This window comes from Papio anubis, chromosome 2 (assembly GCF_008728515.1).
Source record: "Papio anubis isolate 15944 chromosome 2, Panubis1.0, whole genome shotgun sequence".
Taxonomy (NCBI): Eukaryota; Metazoa; Chordata; class Mammalia; order Primates; family Cercopithecidae; genus Papio; species Papio anubis.
The window spans coordinates 89,789,137-89,810,991 of record NC_044977.1 but is presented as its reverse complement, the minus strand read 5'-3'; the positions used below and the strand labels follow the sequence as shown (position 1 = coordinate 89,810,991).

Sequence of the window (21,855 nt, the reverse complement as noted above, 5' to 3'; positions counted from 1 at the left end):
TAGCTCCCACTTACAAGTGAGAACATACGATGTTTGGTATTTCATTCCTGAGTTACTTCACTTAGAATAATGGTCTCCAGTTCCATCCAGGTTACTGTGAATGCCATGATTTTTTTTTTTTTTTAAATGGCTGAATAGTCCATGGCATGTGTGTGTGTGTCTGTACCACCACATGTTTTCTTTATCCACTCATTGACTGATGGGCATTTGGGCTAGTTACATATTTTTGCAATTGGGAATTGTGCTGTTATAAACGTGTGTGTGCATATGTCTTTTTTGTATAATGACTTGTTTTCCTCTGGGTAGATACCCAGTAGTGGGATTGCTGGATCGAATGGTAGATCTACTTTTTGTTCTTTAAGGAATCTCCACATGTTTTTCATAGTGGTTGTACCAGTTTATGTTCTCATCAGCGGTATAAAAGTATTCTCTTTTCACCACATCCGTGCCAGTATCTATTATTTTTTAATTTTTAAATTATGACCATTCTTGCAAGAGTAAGGTGGTATCTCATTGTGGTTTTAATTGCATTTCTCAGATGATTAATGATGTTTAGCATTTTTTCATGTGTTTGTTGGCCATTTATATATCTTCTTGAGAAGATTCTCAATGGACAATTCTTGAGAATTGTGTATTCCTGTCCGTAACCCATTTTTTGATGTGATTATTTGTTTTTCTCTTCTTGATTTGTTTCACTTCCTTGTAGATTCTGGATATTAGTCCTTTGTTGGATGCATAGTTTGTGAAGATTTTCTCCCGCTTTGTGGATTATCTGTTTACTCTCTGCTGATTATTTCTTCTGCTGTGCAGAAGCTTTTTAGTTTAAGTCCCATCAATTTATCTTTGTTTTTGTTTCATTTGCTTTTGTGTTTTTGGTTATGAAGTCTTTGCCTAAGCCAGTGTCTAGAAGGGGTTTTCCAATGTTACCTTGTAGAATTTTTATGGTTTCAGGTCTTAGATTTAAGTCTTTGATCCATCTTGAGTTGATTTTTTTTTTTTTTTTTTTTTGAGATGGAGTCTCACTCTGTTGCCCAGACTGGAGTGCAGTGGCATGATCTGGGCTCACTGCAACCTCTGCCTCACAAGTTTAAGCAATTCTCTTGTCTCAGCCTCCCGAGTAACTGAGATTACAGGTGCCTGCCACCACGCCTGACTGATTTTTTTATTTTTAGTAGAGATGGGGTTTCACCATGTTGGCCAGGTTGCTCTTGAACTCCTGACCTCAAGTGATTCCCCTGCCTCAGCCTCCCAAAGTGCTGGGATTACAGGCATGAGCCACTGCACCCGTCTTTGAGTTGATTTTTGTGTAAGGTGAGAGATGAGGATTCAGTTTCATTCTTTTACATGTGACTTGCCAGTTATCCTAGCACCATTTGTTGAATAGGGTGTGTCCTTTCCCCACTTTATGTTTTTGTTTGCTTTGTCAAACATCATTTGGCTATAAGTATTTGGCTTTGTTTCTGGATTCTCTGTTCTGTTCCATTTGTCTATGTGCCTATTTTTATATTAGTACCATGCTGTTTTGGTGACTATAGCCTTATAGTATAGTTTGAAGTAGGATAATGTGATGCTTCCAGATTTGTTCTTTTTGTTTAGTCTTGCTTTGGCTGTGTGGGCTGTTTTTTGGTTCCATATGAATTGTAGGTTTGTTTTTTTCAGTTCTATGGAGAATGATGGTGGTATTTTGATGGGAATCACATTGAATTTGTAGACTGCTTTTGGCAGTATGTTCATTTTCACAATATTGATTCTACCCATTCATGTGCATGGGATGTGTTTCCATTTGTTTGTGTCATCTGTGTTTTCTTTCAGCAGTGTTTTATAGTTTTCCTTGTAGAGGTCTTTCACTTCCTTGATTAGGTATATTCCTCAGTATTTTATTTTATTTGCAGCTAGTGTAAAAGGGGTTGAGTTCTTGATTGATTCTTAGCCTGGTGGCTGTTGGTGTATAGCAGTGCTACAAATTTGTGTACATCAATTTTGTATCCTGTGGCCAGGCACGGTGGCTCACGCCTATAATCCCTGCACTTGTGGGAAGCCAAGGTGGGCAGGTCACCTGAGGTCAGGAGTTTGAGACCAGCCTGGCTAACATGGTGAAGCCCTGTCTCTACTAAAAATACAAAAATTAGCCGGGTGTAGTGGTGCACACCTGTAATCCCAGCTATTTGGGAGACTGAGCCAGGAGAATTGCTTGAACCTGGGAGGCAGAGGTTGCAGTGAGCTGAGATTGTGCCATTGCACTCCAGCCAGGGTGACAAGAGCAAAACTCCATCTCAAAAAAAAAAAAAAAGATTGTATTCTGAAACTTTTCTGAGTTTATTTTTCAGTTCTAGGAGCTTTGGATGGGTCTTTAGGGTTTTTTAGGTATATGATCATGTCATTGGTGAGAAGTGATCATTTGACTGCCTCTTTACCAGTTTGGATGTCCTTTATTTCTTTCTCTTGTCTGATTGCTGTGGCTAGGACTTCCAGTACTATGTTGAAGAGAAGTGGTAAAAGTGGGCATCCATGTCTTGTTCCAGTTCTCAGGTGGAATGCTTTTGTCTTTTCCTCATTCAATATAATGTTGGCTGTGGGTTTGTCTTAGATGGCTTTTATTAAGGTATGTCCCTTCTATGCTAATTTTGCTGAGGGTTTTAATCACAAAGGGTGCTGAATTTTGTCAAATGCTTTTTATGCATCTGTTGAGATGATCATGTGGTTTTTGTTTTAAATTCTGTTTATGTAGTATATCACATTTATTGACTTGCCTATGATAACCATCCCTGTGTTCCTGGTATGAAGCCCACTTGATCGTGGTGCATTATCTTTTTGATATGCTGTTGGATTCAGTTAGCTAGTATTTTGTTGAGGATTTTTACATCTATGTTCATCAAGAATATTGGTGTGTAGTTTTCTTTTTTTGTTATGTCGTATCCTGGTTTTGGTATTAAGGTGATGCTGGCTTTATAGAATGATTTAGGGAGTGCCTCTTTCTCTGTCTTTTGGAATAGTTTCAGTAGGATTTTTACCAGTTTTTCTTTGAATATCTGATAGAATTCAGCTGTGAATCCTTCTGGTCCTGGCCTTTTTTTGTTGGCATTTTTTTTTTTTTTTCTTTTTAATCATTTCTGTCTCACTGCTTGTTATTTGTTCAGAGTTTCTATATCTTCCTGGTTTAATCTAAGAGGGTTGTATATTTCCAGAAATTTGTCCATCTCCTCTAGGTTTTCTAGTTTGTGCCCATAAAGGTGTTCATAGTAGCCTTGAATGATCTTTTGTATTTCTTCGGTATTGCTTGTAATATCTCTCGTTTTGTTTCTAATAGAGCTTATTTGGATTTTCTCTCTTCTTGGTTAATCTTCCTAATGGTCTTTCAGTGTTATTCATCTTTTCTTTTTTCTTTAATCAACTGATAGGAAATTATAAAATTCCAGAAGTCTTGAGTATTTGAAACTTAGAAAAGTCACCAGAAAATGCAACCAAATTAGGCTTTAGTTTGGTGGTTCCCTTGGTTTAGATGACAGTCCCTCTGTGAGCTCAAGGTCGTCTTCTTGTTCATTTCCTTAGATCTTTGTTTCAATGACAATGACAGAACTCTTAGTGGAGGCTGAGGAGAGTCTGAGAACTAAAGAAACACCCACCGACTCTCTCTGCACATTCACACATGGAAACGTATCTCCTGGAGAACACACTTAAGGAGATGGATGTTAGTGATGCTGTGCTGAACTGTTCTTTGCCAGCTGCCGCACAAAGTTGTTCTCTCTCTGGCCTTTATCATTTAAAGTTGTCCTTACTCTGGCCTTTATGATTTATGAAATCTTTTGCCACAGATTTCACAGATAAAGGGTTTCTCTCCAGTGTTTGTTTTCATGTGTTCGTGAAAATACTGCTTCATGTTGAAATTTTGCCACACCACTGGCACATGAACTGTTTGTGCCCAATGTGGATGCTCATGTGGGTGTGTAGCTGGTAATTGTACTGAAACCTTTCATCACAGTTCTCGCCTCTGAAGGGCTTCTCTCCAAAATGCTGCAGGGAATGCCCCATGAGTGGCATACTGCATTTGAATGATTTTCCACAGGTTTCACGTGTAAATGGCATGTCTGTCATGTGTGCAACCATGTGTTTTCACACATGAGCCATGGTATAGATTTTTTTCTCACACATTTCACAGGAAAGTTTCTTTTCTGCATAACCATGGATAATCTTGATATGTTAATGAAGGATACAGTTTCTTGAACCATTTATTACAGGAAACACACTGAATGTTTTTTTCACAGTCTGTTTGCCGGTGAAGGTACAGCTCGCTTTCCATGACAAACTTCTTGCCACATTTATCACAAATCCGCATGTGCCTATGAGTAACGTTCATGTGCTTCTCCAGACACCACCGAGTGTTAAATACCCTGGGGCACATGCTTGTAATCCCAGCACTTTGGGAGGCCGAGGCGAGTGGATCATCTGAGGTCAGGAGTTTGATACCAGCCTGATCAACACGTAGAAACCCCGTCTCTACTGAAAATACAAAATTAGCTGGGTGTGGTGACGCATTCCTGTAAACCCAGCTACTCGAGAGGCTGAGGCAGGAGAATCGTTTGAACCCGGGAGGTGGAGGTTGTGGTGAGCCAAGATCACACCATTGCACTCCACCCTGGGCAACAAGAGTAAAACTCTGTCTCAAAAGAACAAGAAACAAAACAAAACAAAAAACCCTGGGGCACTTCTCACAGGTCACACTTAGCTTTCTGAACTGGTGCTTCAGGCTCCTTTGTGGCCCGCTTCTTATGCCTAGGTGACTCTACGCTCTTCCTGCAACCTCTTGTAGTTCTGGGAGTAGGGGAAGTGGTAGCTGCAGCAACAGAGGCTGCTCTCCTCGTTCTCCTTTCTGTAATTCTGACTTTCTCTATTATCTTCTTCTTTTTCTTCTGCTTTTCATTCTCTCCAGTCATTGCTGTTATCTGTGGCCCCTTCCTCACTCTCTTCCTCCTCGCTGTTGAAGAACAGGAGTCTCTTTGGATTGAGAAGAGGTACCCTTTTCCCCTTTAGGTACATTTAATGTTTGATTATTAAGGTTTACCTCCACTATGATCTGCTCCCTTTTGCAAGATACTTCTTCCTCTTCTTCCTCCTCTTCTGTGTCATCAGAATTCTCCTGGTCTTTCTTAATAGCATGCCTGTCAGACTCTGCTCTTGTCTCCCTGAAGTATGACTGTTCTTTGTTTCATTGAGATGTGGTTTACTTATCATAGTGTCCACAAATGTAGAATAAGGACTTCCTGATTCCCTGTGTTACACTTTGGTGGATAGGTCAAGTTCCTTGTTGGCACCATGATGAAAGCTGGATGGCACTTGCCCATGATGGCTATCTTCTTGTGCCATTCCTGCTATACTCACAGCACAGTTTTCAACCAGCTCCTGATGAGAAATGGCTGTGTACCTTGTTAGTAAATGGTTCCATTTATTAAGCAGTTCAGACTGTAAAGAAAATAGCTTTAAAACAAAGTAATTATTAAGACTAAAATATTTTTCCATCCCAAAGAATCACTCAAATGAAAAAAAGATATTCCTGGAAACTGAATTCTTCCAGTGTTGCAGCACCAAAGCGTAAGTCAAAAAGGTTTGGTATTGTGGCAAGAGCAGACCACTAATGATTTTTCTTCTGAACAGAATTACAAGGGACTTGGAGCATCTCATCTGGGCCGGCCACTTCCACCACCTAGATCAAAGCCTTGGCAGTCTGTCCCTGCAGTGGGGGGACTGTAGCCAGAGTCACAACCTCCACCCAGTCTGGCCCCTCACTACTGCCCAATGTCTGTCCTCAGGGCTGCTCCTCAGACCCGGCATTGGCTGCTGGCCGCTGTGCTACGTGGCCACCGCTCCCATGTCTCTGGACTTCCTTCTGAGTGTCTGAGGGCAAGGAGGGCGGCAGGGTGGGCAGAGTGCAGGGAGGGAGGCAGGGGAGGGAGTGTGGGTGTGTGGATGTGCGTGCAGGGAGGGAGGTGAGTGGCTGCGAGGGTGTGTGCCCGCCCCGTCCCCTTCCTTTATTGGCCACCCCCCTTTATTTTCAAAGAACGAGGTTTTTGTTTCATTTATCTTTTGTATTGTTTCTTTTTTGTTGTTTGTTTCAATTTCATTTAGTTCTGCTCTGATCTTTGTTATTTCTTTTCTTCTGCTGGGTTTCAGTTGTTTGTTTTTGTTTCTCTAGTTCCTTGAGGTTTGACCTTAGACTGTCTTCTTATTTGTCTTTCAGACTTTTGATGTAGGTGTTTAACGTTAAGAACTTTTCTCTTATCACCTCTTGCTGCATCCCAGAGGTTATGATTGATTGTGTCACTGTTATGCAGTTCAAATAACTTTTAATTTCCATCTTAATTTCATTGTTGACCCAATGATCATTCAGCAGCAGATTAGTTTCCATGTATTTTCATGGTTTTGAGGGTTCCTTTTGGAGTTGATTTCCAATTTTATTCCACTGTGATCTGAGAGAGTACTTAATGTAATTTTGATTTTCTTAAATGTATTGAGAGTTGTTTTGTGGCCTATAATATGATCTGTCTTGGAGAATGTTCCATATACTGATGATTAGAATGTATATTCTGCAGTTGTTGGGTAGAATGTTCTGTAAATATCTGTTAAGTTCCTTTGTTCTAGGGTATAGTTTAAGTCCATTGTTTATTTGTGGTCTTTCTGTCTTGACGACTTGTCCAGTACTGTCAGTGGATTATTGAAGTCCCCCACCAATATTGTGTTGCCATCCATCACATTTCTTAGGTCTAGTAGTAACTGTTTTATAAATTTGGAAGCTCCAGTGTTAAGTGCATATGTATCTAGGATTCTGATATTTTCCTGTTGGACTAGTTTTTTTTATCTTTTTGTTTGTTTGTTTTTTAGATAGTCTCTCTCTCTGTCATCCAGATTGGAATGCAGTGGTGTGATCTTGCTGTCATCGGTGGTGTGACCTGTGCCTTCTGGGTTCAAGCGATTCTTGTGTGTCAGCCTGCTGAGTAGCTGGAACTATAGTTGTGCACCAGCATGCCCGGCTAATTTTTGTATTTTTAGTAGAGATGCGGTTTCACCATGTTGGCCAAACTGATCTGGAACTCCTGGCAACAAGTAATCTGCCCACTTCGGCCTCCCAAAGTGTTGAGATTACAGGCATGAGCCACCATGCTTGGCCTAATCCTTTTATCATTGTATAATATCTCTCTTTGTGTTTTTTAACTGCTTTTGCTTTTGAAGTTTGTTTTGTCTGATATAAGAATAGCTCCTCCTGCTTGCTTTTGGTGTTCATTTGCATGGAGTATCTTTTTCCACCTTTTTACCTTAAGTTTATGTGAGTCCTTATGTGTTAGGTGAGTCTCTTGAAGACAACAGATACATGGTTGGTGAGTTCTTATCTATTCTGCCATTCTGTGTCTTTAAAGTGGAGCATTTAGGCCATACATTCAATGTTAGTATTGAGATGTGAGGTACTATTCTGTTCATCATTCTGGTTGTTGTCTGAATACTTTGTTTGTTTGTTTTTTCTCATTTGCTATTGTTTTATAGGTCTTTATAGGTCCTGTGAGATTTATCCTTTAAGGAGATTCTATTTTGGTGTATTTTGAGGTTTTGTTTCAATATTTAGAGCTTCTTCTTCTTCTTCTTTTTTTTTTTTTTTAAGCAGTTATTGTAGTACTGGCTTGGTAGTGGCAGATTCTCTCAGCATTTGTTTGTCTGAAAAAGACTATCTTTCCTTCATTTACGAAGCTCAGTTTTGCTAGATAAAACATTCATGACTGATAATTGTCTTGTTTAAGGAGACTAAAGACAGGACCTCAGTCCCTTTGAGTTTGTAGGGTTTTTGCTGAGAAATCTGCTTTTAATCTGATAAATTTTCCTTTATAGGTTACCTGATACTTTTGCCTCACAGCTCTGAAGATTCTTTCCTTTGTCTTGACTTTAGATAACCTGATGACTGTGTGCCTGGGTGATGATCTTCCGTTCTGACTGGTGTGAGATGGCATCTCATTGTGATTTTGATTTGCATTTCTCTAATGGTCAATTATACTAAGCTTTTTTGCATATGCTTCTTGGCCACATGAATGTCTTTTTTTGAGAAGCATGTGTTCATGTCCTTTGCCCACTTTTTAATGGATTTTTTTTTGTTCTTGTAAATTTGTTTAAGTTCCTTGTAGATGATATTAGACCTTTTTCAGATGGAGAGATTGCAGAATTTTTCTCCCATTCTGTAGGTTGTTGTTTCTTTCATTATGCAGAAGCTCCTAAATTAATAAGATCCCATTTGTCAATTTTTGCCTTTGTAGTGATTGCTTTTGGTGCCTTTGTCATGAAATCTTTGCCCATTCCTATGTCTAGAATGGTATCGCCTAGGTGATCTATTACAGTTTTGGGGTTTACATTTAAGTGTGAAATCTATCTTTTTTTTTTTTTTTTTTTTTTGAGACGGAGTCTTGCTCAGTCACTCAGGATGGAGTGCAGTGGTGCGATCTTGGCTCACTGCAACCTCTGCCTCCCGGGTTCAAGCGATTCTTCTGCCTTAGCCTCCCAAGTAGCAGGGACTACAGGTGTGCGCTACCATGCCTGGCTAATTTTTGTATTTTTAGTTTCACCATGTTGAAATGGGGTTTCACCATGTTGGCCACACTGGTCTGGAACTCCTGACCTCAGGTGATCCACCTGCCTCGGCCTCGAAAGTGCTAGGATTACAGGCGTGAGCCACTGCACCTGGCCAAGTGTTTAATCTATCTTGAGTTGATTTTTGTGTATGGTGTAAGGAAGGGTTCCGGTTTCAATCTTCTGCATACGGTTAGCCAGTTATTCCAGCACCATTTATTGAATACGGAGTTGTCTTCAGTGCTTGTTTTTGTCAGGTTTGTTGAAGATCGGATGGTTGTAAGTGTGTGGACTTGTTTCTGGGTGCTCTGTTGTTTTCCACTGGTCTCTGTGTCTGTTTTTGTTCTAGTACCATGTTGTTTTAGTTACTGTGGCCCTGTGGTGTAGTTTGAATTTGGGTAGCATGATGCCTCCAGCTTTGTTTCTTTTTGCTTAGGATTGCCTTGGCTATTCGGGATTTTTTTTTTTTTTTGTTCCATGTGAATTTTAAAATAGATTTTTCTAGTTCTGTGAAGAATGTCATTGTAGTTTGATAGGAATGGCATTGAATCTGTAAATTGCTTTGGGCAGTATGACCATTTTAATGATATAGATTCTTCTTCTTTGTTAGCATGAAATGTTTTTCCATTTTTGTGTCATCTCTGTTTTTTTTTTTTTTTTTTTTTTTAAGCAATGTTTTGTAGTTCTTTTTGTAATCATCTTTCACTTCTCTGGTTAGCTATATTTCTAGGTATTTCATTCTTTTTATGGCAGTGAATGAGATTCTGTTCCTGATTTGGCTCTCGAGTTGGCTATTGTTGGTGTATAGGAACTCTAGTGATTTTTGCATGTGGATTTTGTATTCTCAGAGTTTGCTGAAGTTGTTGTTCAGTTTAAGAAGCTTTGGGGCTGACACCGTGGAGTTATGTAGGTATAAGGCATGTCATCTGCAAAGAGGGATAGTTTGACTTCCTCTCTTCCTATTTGAATGCTGCTTCTTTCTTTCTCTTGCCTAATTGTTCTGGAAAGGACTTCCAATACTGTGTTGACTAGGAGTGGTGAGAGAGAGCACCTCTGTCTTGTGTCGGTTTTCCAGGGGACTACTTCCAGCTTTATAGATTGATTATGTCGTTGGCTGTGGGTTTGTCATAGATGTCTGTTATTATTTTACCAAGCTTATTGAGAGTTTTTATCATAAAGGGGTGTTGAATTTTACCAAAAGCCTTTTCTGCATCTGTTGAGATGATCGTGTGGTTTTTGTTTCTAGTTCTGTTTGTGTGATGAATCATGTTTATTGATTTGCATATGTTAGAGCAGCCTTGCATTCCAGGGATAAAGCTTAGTTTGATCATGGTGGATAAGCTTTTTGATGTGTTGCTGGATTTGGTTTGCGAATATTTCTTTGAGGATTTTTGCATTGGTGTTCATCAAGGATATTGGCCTGTTCTGTGACAGGTTTTGATATCAGGATGATGCTGGCCTCAAAGAATGAGTCGAGGAGGAATCCCTCCTCCTTAGTTTTTTAGAATTGTTTCAGTAGGAATGGTAATAGCTCTTCTTTGTACATCTGTTAGAATTTGGCTGTGAATTTGTCTGCTCCTTGGCCTCTTTTGGTTGGTTGGAAGTTTATTAAAATTCAGTTTCAGAGCTCATTATTGGTCTGTTCAGATATTCAGTTTCTTCCTGGTTCAGTTTTGGGGAGGGTGTGTATGTCCAGGAATGTAAACATTTCTTCCAGATTTTCTGGTTTATGTGTATAGGGGTGTTCATAATAGTCTCTGATGATTATTTGAATTTTTGTGGGATGAGTGGTAATATCCCCTTTGCTGTTTCTAATTGTGTTTATTTGGATATTCACTCTTTTCTTCTTTATTAGTCTAGCTAGCCATCTATCTATTTTATTTATTTTATTTTATTTTTGAGGCAGAGTTTCGCTCTTGTTGCCTAGGCTGGAGTGCAGTGGCATGATTTCAGCTCACTGCAACCTCTACCTCCTGGCTTCAAGCGATTCTCCTGCCTCAGCCTCCCAACTAGCTGGGATTACAGGCATGTGCCACCATACCTAGCTAATTTTTGTATTTTTTAGTAGAGACAGGATTTCGCCTTGTTGGTCAGGTTGGTCTCGAACTCCTGATCTCATGTGATCCACCTGTCTCGGCCTCCCAAAGTGCTGGTGTTACAGGCATGAGCCACCTTGCCTGGCTTGTTTTATTAATTTTCTTTTCAAAAATCAAACCCCTGCCTTCACTGATCTTTTGAATGGTTTTTCGTGTTTCCCTCTCCTTCTGTTCACCTCTGATTTTGGTTATTTCTTGTCTTCCACTAGCTTTGGGCTTGGTTTACTCTTGGCTCCCTAGTTCTTTTAGTTTTAATGTTAGATTGAGACAGATATTTATTTTTGGTGTGGGCGTTTAGTGCTATATATTTTCCTTTTAACACTGCCTTAGCTGTGTCCCAGAGATTTTGGGTATATTGTATTTTTGTTCTCATTAGTTTCAAAGAACTTGTTGATTTTTGCCTTAATTTCATTATTTACCCAGAAGTCATTTGGGAGCAGTTTATTTAACTTATGTGTAATTATATGGTTTTGAGTGAATTTCTTAGTGTTGATTTTTAATTTGATTGTGCTGTGGTCTGAGAGAGTGGTTGTTATGATTTCACTTTTGCATTTGCTGAGGAGTGTTTTGTGTCCTGAGTATGTGGTCAGTTTTAGACTGTGTGTGATGTGGTAATGAAAATAATGTATATTTTGTTGCTTTTGGGTGGAGAGTTCTGTAAATATCTATCAGATCCGTTTGATCCAATGCTGAGTTCAAGTACTAAATACCTTTGTTAATTTTCTGCCTCGATGATCTGTTGAATGCTGTTAGTGGCATGTTGAAGTTTCCCACTATTGTTTTGTGGGAGTCTTTCTTTCTTTGTAGGTCTCTAAGAACTTGCTTTATGAATCTGGGTGCTCCTGTGTTAGGTGCATATATATTTAGGATAGTTAAGTCTTCTTGTTGAATTGAATCCTTTACCATTATGTAATGCCCTTCTTTGTCTTTTTTTGATTTTCATTGGTTTAAAGTCGGTTTTGTCTGAAATTAGGATTGCAACCCCTGCTTTTTTTCTGTTTTCTCTTGCTTGGTAGATTTTTCTCCATCCCTTTATTTCGAGTCTGTGGGTGTTTTTACATGTGACACGGATCTCTCGAAGACAGCATTATTAATGGATCTTGGTTCTTTGTCTAGCTTGCTACTCTGCACCTTTTAATTGGGGCATTTATCCCGTTTACATTCAAGGTTATTATTGATATGCGTAGATTTGATCCTGTTATCATGATGTTAGCTAGTTATTATGGAGACATGTTAGTGTGGTTGCTTTATAGTGTTACTAGTCTGTGTACTTAAGTTTGTGTTTGTTGTGGCTGGTAATGGTCTTTCCTTTCCATATTTAGTGCTTCCTTCAGGAGCTCTGAAAAGGTGGGTCTGAGGGTAACGAATTTCCTTAGTGTTTGATTGTCTGAAAAGGATCTTATTTCTTGTTGGCTTATGAAGCTCAGTTTGGCCAGCTATGAAATTCTGGGTTTGAATCTCTTTTTTTAAGAATATGGAATATTGGCCCCCAGTCTCTTCTGGCTTGGGTTTTTCCTGAGAGGTCCACTGTTAGTCTGATGGACTTGCCTTTGTAGATTACCTGATCTAGCTACCTTTAACATTTTTTTCTTTCATTTTGACTTTGGAGAATCTGATGATTGTATTTCTTGGGGATGATCTTGTGAAGTATGTTACTGGGGTTCTCTGCATTTCCTGCATTTAAATGTTGGCCTGTCTAGGTTGGAGGAAGCTCTCATTGTTGATATCCTGAAATATGTTTTTCAAGTTTCAAGTTTCTTACACACTCCCCGTCTCTTTCAGGGACACCAATGAGTTATGGATTTAGTGTCTTTTTTTAAAATTTATTTTTTATTTTTTGAGATGGAGTCTTGCCCTGTTGCCAGGCTGGAGTGCCATGTGGCATGATCTCGGCTCACTGCAACCTTTGCCTCCCGGGTTCAAGTGATTCTCCTGCCTCAGCCTCCTGAGTAGCTGGGACTACAGGTGCGTGCTGCCACCACACCCAGCTAATTTGTGTATTTTTAGTAGAGATGGGGTTTCACCACGTTGGCAAGGATGGCCCTGATCTCTTGACCTCGTGATCTGCCTGCCTTGGCCTTTGGATTTGGTCTCTTTACATAAGCCCATATTTCTTGGAGATTTTGTTCCTTTTCATTCTTTTTCTCTGTTATTTTCTGACTGTTGTATTTAAGAAACCCAGTCCTCAAGCTCTGAGATTCTTTCCTCACCTTGGTCTGTTCTGCTGTTGATACTTGTGATTGCGTTATCAAATTCTTATAGTGTGTTTTTCAGCTCTGTCAGGTCAGTTACATTCTTTTCTATACTGGCTATTTTGACTTTCAGCTCCTGTATCAGTTTATTGTGATACTTAGCTTCCTTGGGTTGGGTTTCAACATATTCTGTTATCTCAATGATCTTCCTCCCTAACCATGTTCTGAATTATATTTCTGTCATTTTAGCCATCTCAGCCCCGTTGGGAACCCTTTCTGGAGAGGTGGTGTGGTTGTTTTTTTTTTTTTTTTTTTTTTTTTTTTTTCAGATGGAGTTTTATTCTTCTTGCCTAGGCTGGGGTGCAATGGTGTGATCTTGGTTCACCACAACCTCTGCCTCACAGGTTCAAGCTATTCTCCTGCATCAGCCTCCCGAGTAGCTGGGATTATAGGCTTGCGTCACCATGCTCAGTTAATTTTGTATTTTTAGTGGAGACAGTATTTCTCCATGTTGGTCAGGCTGGTCTCGAACTCCCGACCTTAGGTGATTCACCTGCCTCGGCCTCCCAAAGTGTTGGGATTACAGGCGTGAGCCAGCATGTCCAGCTAGTGTGGTTGTTTATATGAAAGAAGGCACTCTGACTTTTTGAGTTGTCAGAATTATTGCACTGATTCTTTTTTATCTTTGTGGGCTGATGTTTCTTCAGTCTTTGAAGTTGCTGACCTTTAGAGTTTTTTTTTTTTTTTTTTTTTAACTTTTATCCTATTTGATGACCTTGAGGGTTTTGATTGTGTTATAAGGTGAATTCAGCTGACTGGCTTAGTTTGCAGATTTTAGGGGACTAATGCTCCACTCACAACTTCTGGGCTGTATGCTCTAACTCTGGGTGACTTGTGTTGGATCCTGACTTTGCTCTCTGACTCCTTGAAGTTAGGAATCCACTGTGCTGGTGGGGGTAGGGGCTGAGGTGCTCCTGGACCACAGGTCACTTACACTCCAATTGGAGTGCATTTTGTAGTGTGGTGACAGCAGGATCCATGTTTGTTTGCATGTGCTGCCAGCAGCAGCAGTGACAACATGGTGGAATGCACACTGCTGCAGCAGCGTGCTGGTGAATGCTGAGGTTCTTGCCTTTGTGCAAGCATTCACCACAGCGGAGGAGGCAGTATGACTGGGGGAGGTTGGGGCTTCTGTTGGTGACTGTGCAAATGGGTGTGCTGGTGGTGATGTGAGGATGGAGGTGGGGCGCTGTCAGGTGCAGGCCTGTGTGTTATGGGGTAGTCACTCAGAAAGTGGGAGAGTCTGCTCTTCTCTAGGCCTAGTTTCACTCCTGTGGCAGTGTTGGTGCAAGGGTGGGGCATTGGAAGGGGTGGATCTGCCTTGCTCTGTGCCCCGCAAGGCTCTGACTGCAGTGGTGGTTCAGCTGTGTCTGGTTGGTCATCTTGTCCTCTCTGTTGTCCCAGACAGCAGATGAGACCCAAATGCAGCGCCTTTCCAGCTAAATGTCAGTGCTTCAGAGGCTTCTCTGCTTCTGTGTTCTGGAAGAGCCATTTGTAGTATTTTTGAGGCGCCTCCATACTGTTCTCCATAGTGGTATACTAGTTTACATCTGTAGCACAGTGTATAACAGTTCTGTTTTCTCTGCATCCTTGCCAGCGTTTGTTATTTTTGTCTTTTTGATGATAGCCATTTTAACTGGGGGTGAGATGATACCTCATTGTTGGTTTTATTTGCAATTCTTTGATGATTAATGATGTTGAGCATTTTTTTCATATATTTATTGGCCATTTATATGTCTTTTTTGAGAAATGTTTGTTCAGATTATTTGCCCATTTTCAATTTTAATTGTTTTAGCCTTTAATATCAACATTAATTGTATTTTCAAATCTAAAGACGAATTACAGATAGAAAGAGAAATTTATGAAAATTATGGGGCACAGCATTCACAGCATTAGACAAAGAATACAAAACATTGTAACACATATGCCACTCTTCTTGTAATGATGAACAAAGAAAGAATAGCTAATTTTGTATTCTGACCACAGTATAAATAAATGCAAAAATATACGGCACTTAAGCAATAGCCGTTAGGTAGAAAGTATTGATCGTAGGCGGAATGTATTGCATGGGAGGAGGGAAATATATCAAGGAATTTAGTTAACAATGCTGGAAAAACCATGCCAGTCAACCAGATCTTGAGGCAAGAGTCATACTTCACAGAGAAAAAGAGCAAAATGTAGAGAAAAACCAGGTCTCACTATGGAATGGTCTGTAGTCTTTTAACCACAGTGCCATAGAAGGAACTTGTCCAAGCACTGCCCATGATCTGCAGAGTTATGTGCATAATACTCAGTTTTCCTGCTGGGGATACCCCAGTTCATGACAATGACAAGAGAATGAGAAAGGCCACCTGCAAATGAAATGAGATCATCCCACCTGCAATAGCAGATATGGTCTTATTAGTGCCATCTCAGGGGTTGTGCCACAGAAAGAACCGTGTCCTGGGGAAGGAGATCAGATATTAGGTCAAGCCTGCATTCTCACAGGAGCTCATTTGCCCATTTTGTAATTGGATTTTTTTTATTTTGCTTTTGAGATGTTTGAATTTCTTGCATATTCTGGTTATTAAGTCTCCTGTCAGATGAGTAGTTTCAGAATATTTTCTCCCATTCTGTAGGTTGTCTTTTCACTTTATTATTTCCTTTTCTCTGCAGAGCTTTTTCATTTTATGTAATCCAGTTTGTTTATTTTTGCTTGTGTTGCTTATGTCGCTTTGAGGTCTTATTCATAAAATCTTTGTGTAGACCAATGTCCTGAAGCATTTTTCCTGTTTACTTATAGTAGTTTTATAGTTTTGGGTTTTACATTTAGGTTTTTGATTTACTTCAGTTGACTTTTGTATAGGGTGAGAGGTGGAAGTCTAGTTTCATTGTTCTCCACATGAATATCCAGTTTTCTCAGCATAGTTTATTGAAAAAACGGTCCCTTTGCCAATGAGTGTTCTTGGTACTTTTATCAAAAACGAATTGGCTGTAGATATGTGCATTAATTTCTGGGTTCTCTATACTGTTTTACTGGTCTGTGTGTCTGTTTTTATGCCAGTATCATGCTGTTTTGGTTACTATTGCTTTGTAGTATGTTTTGAGGTGTAGTAGTATGATGTCTCTAGCTTTGCTCTTTTTGCCCAAGATTGCTTTGACTGTTTGGGATCTATTCTGGTTCCATGCCGATTTTAGGATTTTCCCCCTTATTTCTGTTAAGAATGTCATTGGTATTTTGTTAGGGATTGTGTTGAATCTGTAGATTGCTTAGGGTAGTATAGCCATTTCAACAGTATTTATTCTGCTGATTCATAAACTTGGCCTTTCTTTCCATTTCTTTTTGTCCTCTTTGATTTCTTTTATCAGTGTTTTGTAGTTTGCCTTGTAGAGATCTTTCACTTCCTTGGTTAGATTTATTCTTAAGTATTTTTTTTTTTTGTAGCAATTGTAAATAGGATTGCCTTCTTCATTTTTTGGTTCTTTCATTGTTCCTGTATAGAAGTGCTACCGATTTTTGTTCATTGATTTTGTATAATGCAAGTTTACTGAATTAGTTTATCGGTTTTAAGAGATTTTTGGTAGAGTCTTTAGGTTTTTGTATATATAAGATCATGTCATCTGCAAACTGGGACAATTTGGCTTTCTGCTTCCCAGTTTTGATGCCTCTTACTTATTTTTCTTGCCTGATTGCTCTGGCTAGGACATCTAGTGCTATGTTGAATAATAGTGGACATCCTTGTCTTGTTCCAGTTCTTAGAGGAAAATCTTTCAGTTTTTCTCCCATTCCAGAAGATGCTAGCTGTGGGTTTGTTATATATGGCCTTTGTATATTGAGATGCTTTCCTTCTACACATAATTTATTAAGTGTTTTCATCATGAAGGGATGTTGAATTTCATTAAGAGCTTTCTCTGAGTCGACTGAGATGTTACGGTTTTTGTCCTTCATTCTATTGATGTGATGTATGATGTTTATTTCTTTGCATGTGTTGAATTATTCTTATATTCCTGGGATTAATCCCACTTGGTTATGGTTATCTTTTTGATATGTTGTTGGCCTTGGTTTGCTAGTATTTTGTTGAGGATTTTTGTGTCTGTGTTCATCAGGGATATTGGCATGTAATTTTCTTTTTTGGTTGTGTCTTTATGTGGTTTTGCTATCAAGGTAATGCTGGGCTTGTAGAATGAATTAGTGAGAATTCCCTGCTTCAACATTTTGAAATAGTTTGAGAAGACTTGGTATTAATTCTTCTTTAAAAGAATGATAGAATTCTTTGGTGAAGCCATTGTTTTTGGACTTTTCTTTGTTGAAAGGCTTTTTATTACTGAATTGATCTCATTACTTGTTATTGGTCTGTTCAGATTTTGTTTCTTCTTAGTTTACTCTTGGTATGTTGTAGGTGTCCAGGAATTTTTCTGTTCTAGGTTTTTAAATTTATTGACATATTTCATAGTAATCACCAATGAGCCTTTGTATTTCCATGGGTCGTGTTGTGCTGTCTCCTTTTTCACTTCTGATTTTATTTATTTGGATCGTTTCTCTTTTTTCTTAGTCTAGCTAATGATTTACCAATTTTATTTATTTTCAAAAAACCAACTTTTAGTTTTGTTGATCTTTTGTTTTTAGTCTCAATTTTGTTTTCTGTTCTGGTCATTATTTCTTTACTTCTGCTAACTTTTTGTTTTGGTTTGTTCTTGCTTTTCTAGTTCCTTGAGGTGCACCATTAGGTTATATGAAATCTTTCTAGTTTTTTTGATTTCAGCATTTATTTCCCTAAAGTGTCCTCTAAATACGGCTTTTGCTGTGTTCCCTAGGTTTTGGGATCTTAAGATTCTATTTTCATTTCAAGGAATTTTGAAATTCATTCTTAATTTCTTCTTCTAGCCATTGGTCATTCAGGAGAATGTTGTTTAGTTTCCATGCATTTATATAGTTTCAGATGTTTCTCTTCCTATTGATATCTAGTTTTATTCCATTTTGGTCTGAGAAGATACTCGATATGATTTTGATCTTGTTATAAATAAAGTTTTGGTGTCGTAAAAGAAATAGCACTCGAATATAAAATTTTCTTTTTTTTTCTTCTCAGTAAGGCAATTTACTTCTATAGAAGGGTGCGCCCTCACAGATGGAGCAATGGTGAGCACACACCAGGACAAGGGAGGGGAAGGGGTTCTTATTCCTGACACCTGTGGCCCCTGCTGCTGTGTCATTCCCCCTGTTGACTAGGGTTAGGCCACACAGGCTAAACTAATTCTGATAGGCTAATTTAGAGAGAGTGACGTGGTGAGTGGTTTGGTGGGAAAAATGGTTATGGCAGAGCAGGTAATCGGAATGAGTCAGGGTGGAGCAGGTTATTGGAATGAGTCAGGGTGGAGCAGGTGATTGAAAAAGTTGCTTTATGAGGAAGTTAAGTTTAAAAGTAGAAGGCAAAGAATTGAACATATGGACATACTGATTCTTTGAAGAGAAATTTAGAACTAATATCTAACAATCTTAATTTTTTTTTTTGAGACTTGTTTTGTGTCCTAACATATGATTAATCCTGGAGAATGTTCGGTGTGCTGATGAGGAGAATGTGTATTCTATAGCTGTTGGGTGAAATGTTCTATAAATATCTGTTATGTCCATTTGGTCTGTGGTGCAGTTTAAATCTGATGTCCCATTGTTGGTTTTCTGTCAGGATGATCTGTCCATTGCTGAGAGTGGGTGTTGAAGTCCACAACTATTATTGTGTTTGGATCTATCTCTTCATTTGGGTCTAATAATATTTGTTTTATATGTTTGGGTGCTTTGATGTTGGGTGCATATATATTTATAATTGTTACATTCTCTTGCTAAATAGATTGCTTTATTACTATGTCACCTTGTCTCTTTTTACAGCTTTTAACTTCAGGTCTTTTTTTGTCCAATATAAGTACAACTATTCTTGCTAACTTCTGGTTTTCTTTTGCATGGAATACCTTTTTTATTCCTTCAGTTACAGTCTATGTGTGTCTTTATAGGTGAGGTGAGTTACTCGTAGGCAGTATATAATAGGGTCTTTATTTTTTATCCATTCAGCCTATCTGTATCTTCTAAATGTATATTTAATCCACTTGTATTCCAGATTATTATTGATAGGGGAGGTTTACTCCTGTTATTTTACTGTTTTCTGATTGTTTTGTATATCCTTTGTTTCTTACTTCCTCTCATTATTTTTACAGTTGAGTGGTGTTTCACAGTGATAAGGTTTTCTTTTTCTCTCTTGTTTGTGTATGAGTCCTACCAATGAGTTTTATTGTTTCGTATGTTTTATTGATGGTGGTTATCATCTTTTTACTTCCAAATGTAAGACTCTCTTGAGTATTTCTTGCAAGATCAGTTTAGCGGTGATGACTTTTCTTAGTTTTTCTTGTCTGTGAAAGATTTTATTTATTCTTCATTTTTAATGTCTAGGTTTGCTGGGTGTAATATTCCTCATTGCCATTTTTAATTTTAATTTTTTCTTTCAGTACTTTGAATATATCATCCCACTCTCCCTTGGCCTGTAAGTTTTCTCCTGAGAAATTTACTATTAGTCTGGTGGGGTCTCCTTTATATGTGACTTGACACTTTTCTCTTGCTGCTTTTAAAATTATTTCTTTGTCTTTGACTTTTGACAGTTAGATATATATGTCCCTCAGTGAGGACCTGTTTGGGTTGAATCTGTTGAGGTTCTTTGAGCTTCCTGATTCTGGATGTCCATATCTCTCCCAATACTCAGGGGAATTTTCTTCTATTTCATTAAACATGTTTTCCCCACCTTTTCCTTCTCTTCTCCTTCTGGAATATCTATAATACTTTATTCACATGATGGTGTTCCATAAATCCTGCAGGCTTTCTTCATTTTTATAATTTAGTTTTTGTCTGCCTATGTTATTTCAAAAGACCTGTCTTGAAGTTCAGAAATTCTTTCTTCTGCTTAGTCTAGTCTGTTCTAGAAGCTCTTGATTTTATTTTTTGTTTTAGTAATTGAATTCTTCAACTGTAAGATTTTTTGTTTGGTTTATCTTTTCTCAAATTTCTTATTCAAATCATGAGCTGATTTCCCCAATTTTGTTGAATCATCTGTCTTCTCTTGTATGGCACTGAGTTTCCTTAAGATTAACATTTAATTCTTTTTCTGGCATTTCACGTATTTTCTTATATCTGATAATTTGTTTTTCTTCGTAAGTGACATGTTTTCTTGCTTTTTCTTGGTTGATATGTCCCTATATTGATTTGTATCCATCTAGCAGAAAAGTCGCCTCTTCCAATTTTATGGAGTAGGTTTCTTAGGGAAATTCTAATTTGAATGAGTCTTGGGGCATTGGTTTGGTGGGGTGTATTGACCTAGTTTCCATGTAGTTTTTTCAGCTGTAACCCATAGTAGTGGAATTTGCATGTTTCTGAGTGGCCTAGGCTGAGAGAGTTTGTGGTGATAATGGTACAGGTTTTCCAGGGATGGGCTTGCTGGGGCTGTTTCTCTGGGTGGGGCATGTGTATGTACACAGTAGATCAGCCAACTTGGGGTGCGGTCAGCTGGGGTTGGGGCCATGAGCCATTCCTCTGGTTTTGAACATAGGTATACAGTTGCTTGGCTGGTTGGTGGACATGCCTTCCCAGAATGTCTTGGGCTGTTTCTCCGGCCCAGGATGCAGGCAAGCAGCTGCTTAGCTGGCCGGGGGACATGTCTGCCAGGGTCTGCCTGCAGGGCCTTTTCTCAGGTGCTAGATGTGGACACAAGACTTTCTGACTGACCTGTGGGACTGTCTATCAGGCGCAGCCCACAGGGCTGTTTCTTTGGCTTAGGACACAAGGCTACTCATCTGATCTGGATTTTGCCCACCATGGACAGCCCGTGGAGCTATTTCTTTGGCCTTGTATGTGGGTGAGTGGCTGCTCAGCTTTCCTGGGTGCATGTCTGCTGGAGGTGGTTCACTGGGTTTCTCTGGCTCATGATGTGGATGTGCACCTGCTTGACTGGCCTGGGTCTGTGTCTGCCATTGGCAACCTGTAGGGCTGTTTCTGAGGCTTGGTATGTGCAAGGCTGCTTGCCTCGCTTGGGGGAATACGTCAGGGGCTGGGGGGCAGACTTAGGGCTGTTTCTCAAGCCTGTGACGTGGCTGCAGCTGCTCAGCTGGCCTGGGGGTGCTTCTGCAGAGGGTGGCCCACAGGGCTGTTTCATAGGCCTGAGATGCAGACACAGGATCGCTTAGTTGGCCTGGGAGCATGCCTGCTAGAGGTGGCCCACAGGCCTGTTTCCTGAGGCTGGGATGTGGGTACACAACTGCTCAGCAGGCCTGGGGGTATGTCTGCCAGGGGTGGCTTATGAGGCTGTTTCTCAGGTCTGGGATGCAGGTGTAAAGCTGCTCAGCCAGCTCAGGGGTGTGCTTACTGGGTGTGGCTTGCAGGGCTATTTTTCAGATCCAAGACTTGAACTCTGCTGCTTGGCTGGCCTGGGGGCACGCCTGTGAGAGTGGCCTGTGGGACTTCTCTCAAGCCCTTATTGGGAGCATAGGACCTTTGGGTAGGCCAGGGGCATGTCTGTGGTGGGTGGGAGTGCTGCAGGCTTGTAACCAGGCCACTGGCCCCAGGGAATATTGGCTCCTTGTAGGCTCAGGGACCTCTTCTGCTTGGGGGAGGGTGGGCAAGGACGTGGCTGGCTCTCAAGGTCGTGTTCACCCTGGGTGGGAATGGCAGACTTTCTTCTGGCTGGAAGTGTAGCAGCAGGCATTGGTTTCCCTGCCGTGCAGGACCAGAGTCACAGGCAATCCTGAGCCCAAGCTTTGTGCATCTGGGGTTGTGGCATTTAGCCATCTGTGGGTGCTTGGTATAATGAAGATGGAGCCCCAGTGTTGGAGAGGTACAGTGCCTACTGTACCCTAGAGGAGGGAGCATTCCAGAGGTGGCTCTAGTCTCAAGATGGTGT

General features: G+C 39.8%; 1 protein-coding gene and 1 pseudogene across 10 annotated transcripts in view; one reads left to right on the top strand and one right to left on the bottom strand.

The window, feature by feature from the left end:
* The window catches only part of DOCK3 (dedicator of cytokinesis 3), a 669,732-nt gene that overhangs the window by 79,913 nt on the left and 567,964 nt on the right, over positions 1 to 21,855 (top strand). The gene's annotated exons all lie outside the window — the stretch shown is intronic.
* LOC108584581 overlaps positions 3,785 to 21,855 on the bottom strand; it is a 40,487-nt pseudogene continuing 22,416 nt past the window's right edge.